Raw genomic sequence first — 8,533 nt, 5'->3', positions numbered from 1 at the left:
GCACACACATCCATACACATGCACACACATCCACACACATCCATACAGACATCCACACACATCCATACACATGCACACACATCCACACACATGCACACATATCCATACACACCTGCACACACATGCACTCACACATGCACACACAACCATATGCACAGACATCCACACATGTGTACACACATGCAAAACATGCACATGCAGTCATGTGCACACACATGTGCACACACATACACAAGTCCCCACATGCTCCACGTGCATGCAGCCATGTGCACACACGTGCACACACGTATACACACATACAAGCCCCCATGCACTCAGTGTGTCCACAGGTGGAGGTGGGTGGGGAGGGTGTTCCTGGCGCTGAACACGGGTGTTCTGGGGAAGCTGGGCAGTTGGGGGCAGCTCTAGGATGACGGTGCCCAAGCTCAGCCTGGCCTCTGACTTCCTGGGTGCCGCCCTAAGGACTAAGTCCCCAGAAGCAGGATGAGGACATCTGAGAACCAGGCTGCCCCTTAGCAGACCCATAGACCCTGATGCATGGCTGGGCACCCTGGCCTTTCCCAGAGCCTGCAGAAAGAAAGAAGCCTAAACAAGCTCATCCACCTCTCCTGTCCCAAGATGACTTTCAGTCCAGGTCAGCCCAGGTAAATCTGTGTCCACCAGCAGCCTGGTCTGCTCTGGAGGCAGAGGCTTGCAGTTCCGGGAGACAGATCTGCCACCTGGCAGAGGTTGTGGAAGGTTTGCCACAGCTGGTTGACCCCCTTGCACCTGCCTATCCTCCCAGGGAGCAGGGATGAGTCAGCTCTCTGGCCCTTGGACTTAGGAAGCATCAGATGCCTCTGAGAAGGCTCCTCCAGGCCTTAACAGGCACCCTCAGAGGCTCAGAGTCTCCTGAAGACGTGAGAGAGGCCTTTGCCCACCTGCGCATCACAGAGCAGTGCTTCACCCCTGTAATCCCAGCACTGTGGGAGGCCAAGGCGGGTGGATCACCTGAGGTCAGGTGTTCGAAATCAGCCTGACAAACATGGTGAAACCCCATCTCTACTAAAAATACAAAAATTAGCAAGACATGGTGGCAGGTGCCTGTAATCCCAGCTACTTGGGAGGCTGAAGCAGGAAAATTGCTGGAACCCAGGAGGTGGAGGTTGTAGTGAGCAGAGATCACACCATTGTACTCCAGCCTGGTCAACAAGAGTGAAACTTCATCTCAAAAAAAAAAAAAAAAAAAGCAGGTGGAGGAAGGGAGGATTCTCTCTCTCTTCCTGACTGCTTGAGAGGTGGCATCTTCTCCTGTCCTCCAGCTGGGACCTGAACCCACAGCCCCCATCGTGTGCGGGCCTTCAACTCAAACTAGAACCACGACACTGGCTCTCCCGGGTCTCTGGCTTGCAGATGGCAGATCGTGAGGCTTTTCAGCTTCCAAAATCACGTGAGCCAACTCCTCAGAACAAAATTCTGTCTTTCTCACATGCAACCACATATGCGTAAACATATATGAGTGTTTTCCTGCCCTCTCGTATCTGCTCCGTTGACTTATTTCTCTATTCCTGCTTCACTTACTCTAGTTTTCTTATGCACGTCTGTTAACGCAGCTTGTCCTTCTTAGCTTTTTTTTAAATAGACTTTATTTTTTAGGGAAGGTTTAGGTTCACAGTAAAATCAAGCAGGCAGTACAGAGTTCCCACGCACCCTCTGCCCCACCAGAAACATGCAGCCTCCCACCATCAACACCCACACTGGAGTGGCCCAGAAAACACGTGTGTACACACACACACACACACACACACACACACACAGCATGTCCACAGGTGGAGGTGTGTGGGGAGGATGTTCCAGGTCCAGTGACAGCACAAACACATGAATCCGTCCATCCATCCATCCACCCATCCATCCCTTCAACGATCCTCTTGGCTCTGCTTCTCTGCAGAGCACTGTGCGCATAGATGCACATAGATATCTCCACTTGGTCTTCAACCCCAGAGCACAGGCAGTGCAAGGGACCAAAAGATAGGCTTTTCAACAAATGGCGCTGGAACAACTGGACATCCACATGCAGAAAAAATAAATGAATCTAGACACAAACCATAAAACCTTCATAAAAATTAACGCACAATGGATCACAGTCCTAAATGTCAAATGCAAAACTATGAAACTCCTAGAAGGTATCACAAGAGAAAATCTAGATGACCTAGGGTTTGGTGATGAGTTTTTAAAATACAACATCAAAGGCTAATCCATGAAAAAAAATTTGGTGATAACCTGGACCTCATTAAAATTAAAACCCTCTGCTCTGTGAAAGACAAAGTCAGGAGAATGGGAAGATGAGCCACAGACTAAAAGAAAGTGTTTGCAAAATACACATCTGATAAAGGACTGTTATCCAGAATATATAAAGAACTCTTAAAACTCAACAGGAAGAAAACAAACAACCCGATTACAAAATGGGCAAAAGACCTGAACAGACACTTCATTGGAGAAGATGCACAGATGGCAAAGAAGCGCATGTAAAGATTGTAAGAAATGCACTTAAAACAACAATGAGATGCCACCACACACCTGTTAAGATGTCAGATTCCAGAACACTGACCACTGAATACTGGTGAGGGTGTGGAGCAAAGTTTGGCATTCACTTATCACTGGTGGGAATGCAGAAAGGCACAGCTACTTTGGAAGCCAGTTTGCAGTTTCTTACAAAACTAAACACATTCTAGCAATTACATTCATTGGCATTTACCCAAAGGAAGTGAAAACTTATTTCCATACAATAACCTCCATGCAGATGTTTATAGAAGCTTTATTCATAATCGCCAGAACTTGGAAGCAACCAAGATGTCCTTCAGTAGGTGAAAGGGGTAGGTGAACTGTGGCAAACCTAGAGAATGGAATAGGATGAGAGCTAAAAAGAAATGCACTGTCAAGCAGCCAGGAGAAAACATGGAGGAACCTCGACTACATACTACAACATTAAAGAAACCACACAGAAAAGGCTAGACGGTGAGATTCTAACAACATGACACTCTGGAAAAGGCAATATCGTGGTCACCAGCACTTAGGAGGGAGGGACAGACAGGCAGAGCCCAGGGGATCTTCAGGGCAGCAGAACCGCTCTGTGTGGGACTGCAGTGGTGGATCCATGCCATTGCACGTCTGTCCAAACCCATGGCACGAAGAGCACCAAGAGCGAGCCCTCGTGTGAAGCAGGGTCTTTGGGTGCTGACAGTGTGGCCATGCAGACTCATGGCTTGTAATAAATGGGCCACTCAGGTGTGGGTGTTGATGGTGGGAGGCTGCATGTTTGTGGCGGGGCAGAGGGTGTATGGGAACTCTGTACTGCCTGCTTGATTTTACTGTGAACCTAAACCTTCCCTAAAAAATAAAGTCTATTTAAAAAAAAAAAAAACTAAGAAGGACAAGCTGTGTTAATAGACATGAATAAGAAAACAGGAGTAAATGAAGCAGGAACAGAGAAATAAACCCGCAGAGTGGAGTGGAGAGGGCAGGAAAAGCTCCACGCACCTGTGGGAGTCCCACCCGTGACAAGGGTGGTTTCTCAAATGAGGGGTGTGCGATGGACTCACCAGTACACGTGAAGTCAGACCCTCCCAAGACTGAACCAAGAAGAAGTTGAATCCCTGAATAGACCAATAACAAGTTCTGAAATTGAGGCAGTAATAAATAACCATTCCTCCCATTCTTTACTTCATTCCCAAAAACATGTTTCACAGAGAGTAAAAGCCTGAACAGGAAACGAAGCTATAAGATATCAGAGGATGGGAGTTCACTCATGCTTTGGGTTTCTGCTTGTCTGTCGTTGATGTACAGGAATGCTTGTGATTTCTGCACATTGATTTTGCATCCTGAGACTTTGGTAAAGTTACTTATCAGCTTAAGCTTTTGGGATGAGACGATGGGGTTTTCTGGATATAGGATCATGTCATCTGCAAACAAAGACAATTTGACTTCCTGTCTTCTTATTTGAAACCCTTTATTTTTTTCTCTCACCTGATTGCCCTGGCCAGAACTTCCAACACTATGTTGGATAAGAGTGGTGAGAGATGGCCGGGCGCGGTGGCTCACACCTGTAATTCCAGCACTTTGGGGGGCCAAGGCGGGCGTATCACAAGGTCAGGAGATCGAGACCATCCTGGCTAACACGGTGAATTATCCGGGTGTGGTGGCGGCGCCTGCAGTCCCACCTAATCGGGAGGCTGAGGCAGGAGAATGGGGTGAACCCAGGAGGCAGAGCTTGCAGTGAGCTGAGATCACACCACTCACTCCAGCCTGGGCGACAGAGCAAGACTCCGTCTCAAAACAAACAAACAAACAAAAACCAAAACAAAACAAAAGAGTGGCAAGAGAGGGTATCTCTGTCTTGTGCTGGTTTTCAAGGGGAATGCTTCCAGCTTTTGCCCATTCAGTATGATATTGCCCACGGGTTTGTCATAAATGGCTCTTATTATTTCGAGGTATGTTCCTTTAATACCTAGTTTATTGAGAGTTTTTAACATGAAGCGGTGTTGAATTTTATCGAAGGCCCTTTCTGCATCTATTGAGTTAATCATGTGGTTTTTGTCATTGGTTCTGTTTATATGATGGATTACGTTTATTGACTTGTGTATGTTGAACCAGCCTTGCATCCCAGGGATGAAGCCGACTTGATTGTGGTGGATAAGCTTTTTGATGTGCTGCTGGATTTGGTTTGTCCGTATTTTATAGAGGATTTTCACAATGATGTTCATCAGGGATATTGGCCTGAAGTTTTCTTTCTTTCTTTTTTTTTTTTAATTGTGTCTCTGCCAGGTTTTGGTATCAGGATAATCCTGGCCTCATAAAATGAGTTAGAGAGGAGTCTCTTCTTTTCACCTGTTCAGAATAGTTTCAGAAGAACCGGTAGCAGCTCCTCTTCATGCTTCTGATAGAATTCAGCCATAAATACATCTGGACCTGGGCTTTTTCGGGTTGGTAGGCTATTCATTACTGCCTCAATTTCAGATCTTGTTATTGGTCTATTCAGGGATTCAACTTCTTATTGGTTCAGTCTTGGGAGGGTGGATATGCCCAGGAATTTATCCATTTCTTCTAGATTTTCCAGTTTATTTGCATAGAGTTTAAAATACCTAGGAATACAGCTAACAAGGGAAGTGAAGGACCTATTCAAGAAGAACTACAAACCGCTGCTCAAGGAAACCAGAGAGGACACAAGCAGATGGAAAAACTTTCCATGCTCATGGATAGGAAGAATCAATGTCATGAAAATGGCCATACTGCTCAAAGCAATTTACAGATTTAATGCTATTCCTATTAAACTACCATTGACGTTCTTCACAGATTTAGAAAAAACTATTTTAAACTTCATATGGAACCAAAAAAGAGCTCTCATAGCTAAGACAATCTTAAGCAAAAATAACAAAGCTGGAGGCATCACGCTGCCTGACTTCAAAATATACTACAAGGCCACAGTAACCAAAACAGCATGGTACAGCATGGTACAAGAACAGACACACAGACCAATGGAACAGAATAGAAAACTCAGAAATGACACAATACATCTACAACCATCTGATCTTCGACAAACCCAACAAAAACGTGCAATGGGGAAAGGATTTCCTATTTAATAAATGGTGCTGGTAGAACTGGCTAGCCATATGCAGAAAACTGAAACTGGACCCCTTCCTTACACTTTATGCAAAAATTAACTCAAAGTGGATTAAAGACTTAAATGTAAAACCCAAAACTATAAAAACCCTAGAAGAAAATCTAGGCAATACCATTCAGGACATAGGCACATGCAAAGACTTTATGATGAAATCACCAAAAGCAATGGCAACAAAAGCAAAAACTGACAAATGGGATCTAAATAAACTAAAGACCTTCTGCACAGCAAGTGAAACTATCGTTAGAGTGAACAGACAACCTGCAGAATGGGAGAACATTTTTTGCAATCTGTCTGTCTGACAAAGGTCTAACACTTAGAATCTACAAGGAACTTAAGCAAATTTACAAGAAAAAAAAAAAAAAACCCCATTAAAAAGTGGGCAAAGGATATGAACAGACACTTCTCAAAAAAAGACATACATGCAGCCAACATAAACATGAAAAAAAGCTTAACATCACTGATCATTAGAGAAATGCAAATCAAAACCACAATGAGTTCTCATGCCAGTCAGAATGATAATTATGAAAAAGTCAGGAAACAGCAGATGCTGGCAAGGCTGTGGAGAAATAGGAACACTTTTACACTACCAGTGGGAATGGAAATTAGTTCAACCATTGTGGACATTGTGGAAGACAGTGTGGTGATTCCTCCAAGATTGAGAACCGGAATTACCATTTGACAAAACTATCCCATAACTGGGTATATACCCAAAGGAATATAAATTATTATAAAGACACATGCACACGTATATTCACTGCAACACTATTCACAATAGCAAAGTCATGGAATCAACCCAAACGCACATCAGCAACAGACTGGATAAAGAAAATGTGGAACATACAGACCACGGAATACTATGCAGCTATGAAAAGGAACAAGATCATGTCCTTTGCAGGGACATGGATGAAGCTGGAAGCCATTATCCTCTGCAAACTGACACAGGAACAGAAAACCAAACACTGCATGTTCACTTGCAAATGGGAGCTGAACAATGAGAACACATGGACACAGGGTTCGGAACATCACACACCAGGGCCTATTGGGAGAGGGTGGGGGATGGAGAACATTAGGGAAAAGAGCTAATGTGTGCTGGGCTTAATACCTAGGCCATCGGTTGATACGTGCAGCAAATCACCATGGGACATGTTTACCCATGTAACGAACCTGTCCATATACACCGGAACTTAAAAAGAAAAGATATCAGAGGACAAATGGACCTTAGAGTCGCAACTCTCCCGAACGCAGACTCACCCCCACACAGAGCAGAGGAGGAAAAGATAAAGTGGACTGCAACAGAAGCTAACACAACTTGATCACAAAAGACCCCAGAAACCAAGTCAGAAGGCCAGTGGCAGATGGGGGAATAATAAATGCTAAAGAATGCTCAGCTCATGGTAGCCAGAGAAAATACTGGCAAGAGTGGAAAGTGTGAAGGCACCAAACATCAGTGGCACGCGAGTGTGATCTCCGGAGGTGGGGAAGGCGGGGGCATGAGGGGCTGTGGTTATCCAAGGGAACTGGCTCCTTAGGGGGCTCTTTTACTTTCTCTGTTACTCAGAGCAGGGACCCGTCAGCTCTGTCGAGGCCTGGGAAGTAATGGACTCAAGCTTTGCGGCCGTGTGGTCCTTACACCCACTCTGCTCTGCTCATGTTTTTCTTTGTATTTTTCTCTAAGCATTTAAACATGTGCAAACCATCCTTATCCCAAATGCAGCTAAAAGCTCCTGTGGGTGGAGTTTGCTGTCTTAAGCTTGTGAGTGGCTCAAAGTGTACCCTAGTCAGCAGCCTGGGCACCCCTGGTGCTGTAGGATGCAAGCGCCCTGGCCCACCCAGACCCTGGTGTGGGGGCGACCCACCCAGGCCTCTAAGAAGCCATCTAGGGGTCGTGCCCAGGCCTTTGAGAAGGGCAGCCTTGGCCAAATGGTCACACCTGTACACGGGACAGGCCATATAACTTCTTTAGAGCTGGGGCCAATGGGAGCCTCCTGAGTGCCCCTCAACAGGGGCCTGGAACACCAGCTCTTGTTAAAATGCAAATTCTGACTCAGCAGGTCTGGACTGGAGCCTGGGACTCTGCATTTCTACCCAACGCCCAGGGGTGCCCAGGCTGCTCCTGGGACCTCACTTCCTGGTGGCGGTACCTTCACAGCACCAGCCACTAGCGTGGAACTTGCACTGCAGCTCCTGAGGGCTGCAGAAATGGGTGTGTGGGTGGGGTGGGGGCTGGGACCTGAGCTTGTCGTCTGTCCCTCCCTCTCTCACTGGGGCGTTGAGGACACACGTGAAGGAGGCGAGGAGGCGAGAAACAATGTTGGCATCTCTATCCTGGGAAGAGGCTGGAAAGTGACTCAGTCACAAAAAATAAACAACACCAGCTTTTGTCTTAGAAATTCACCCTGTTTGACTTCATAGATTCCCGTCAGTCTGAAGGACCCGGGTTAGCCTGGGATCCTCTCCTGTGGCCTTGGTGAGTGGATCCCCACTCCACCTCCTCTTAGGATGCCTGGTCCCACCATGCATGGCCCTGGGGGCCCAGGGTGACCTCGAGTGTCCCCAGCCAGGCTGCCCACCCCGATCTCAAGAAGAAACAGGGTAGGAGGAAGAGGAGCAATCTCAGCACCCACAGCAGAGGAGGCCACGGCAGAGGAGGCCATGCCTGGTTCAGCCTGGAGTTGGGGACCTGAGGAGGGGCTCAGGAGATGGTCACCCCAAGACCCCCACTTCAGGCCAGCTCAGAGGGTCCAGGGTGGGAGTACTTGGGAGAGGGCTTATGGGGGTTCCTGTGGCCTTCAGGGACTCCCACCCTACTTGGTTGTTACCTCCAGGCTGGTCCTAGGGGCTGGGCGCCCACAGGCCAGAGATCAAGGAACCAGGAAG

This window comes from Piliocolobus tephrosceles, chromosome 19, assembly GCF_002776525.5.
Source record: "Piliocolobus tephrosceles isolate RC106 chromosome 19, ASM277652v3, whole genome shotgun sequence".
NCBI lineage: Eukaryota > Metazoa > Chordata > Mammalia > Primates > Cercopithecidae > Piliocolobus > Piliocolobus tephrosceles.
Note: the sequence above shows the minus strand (reverse complement) of the source record.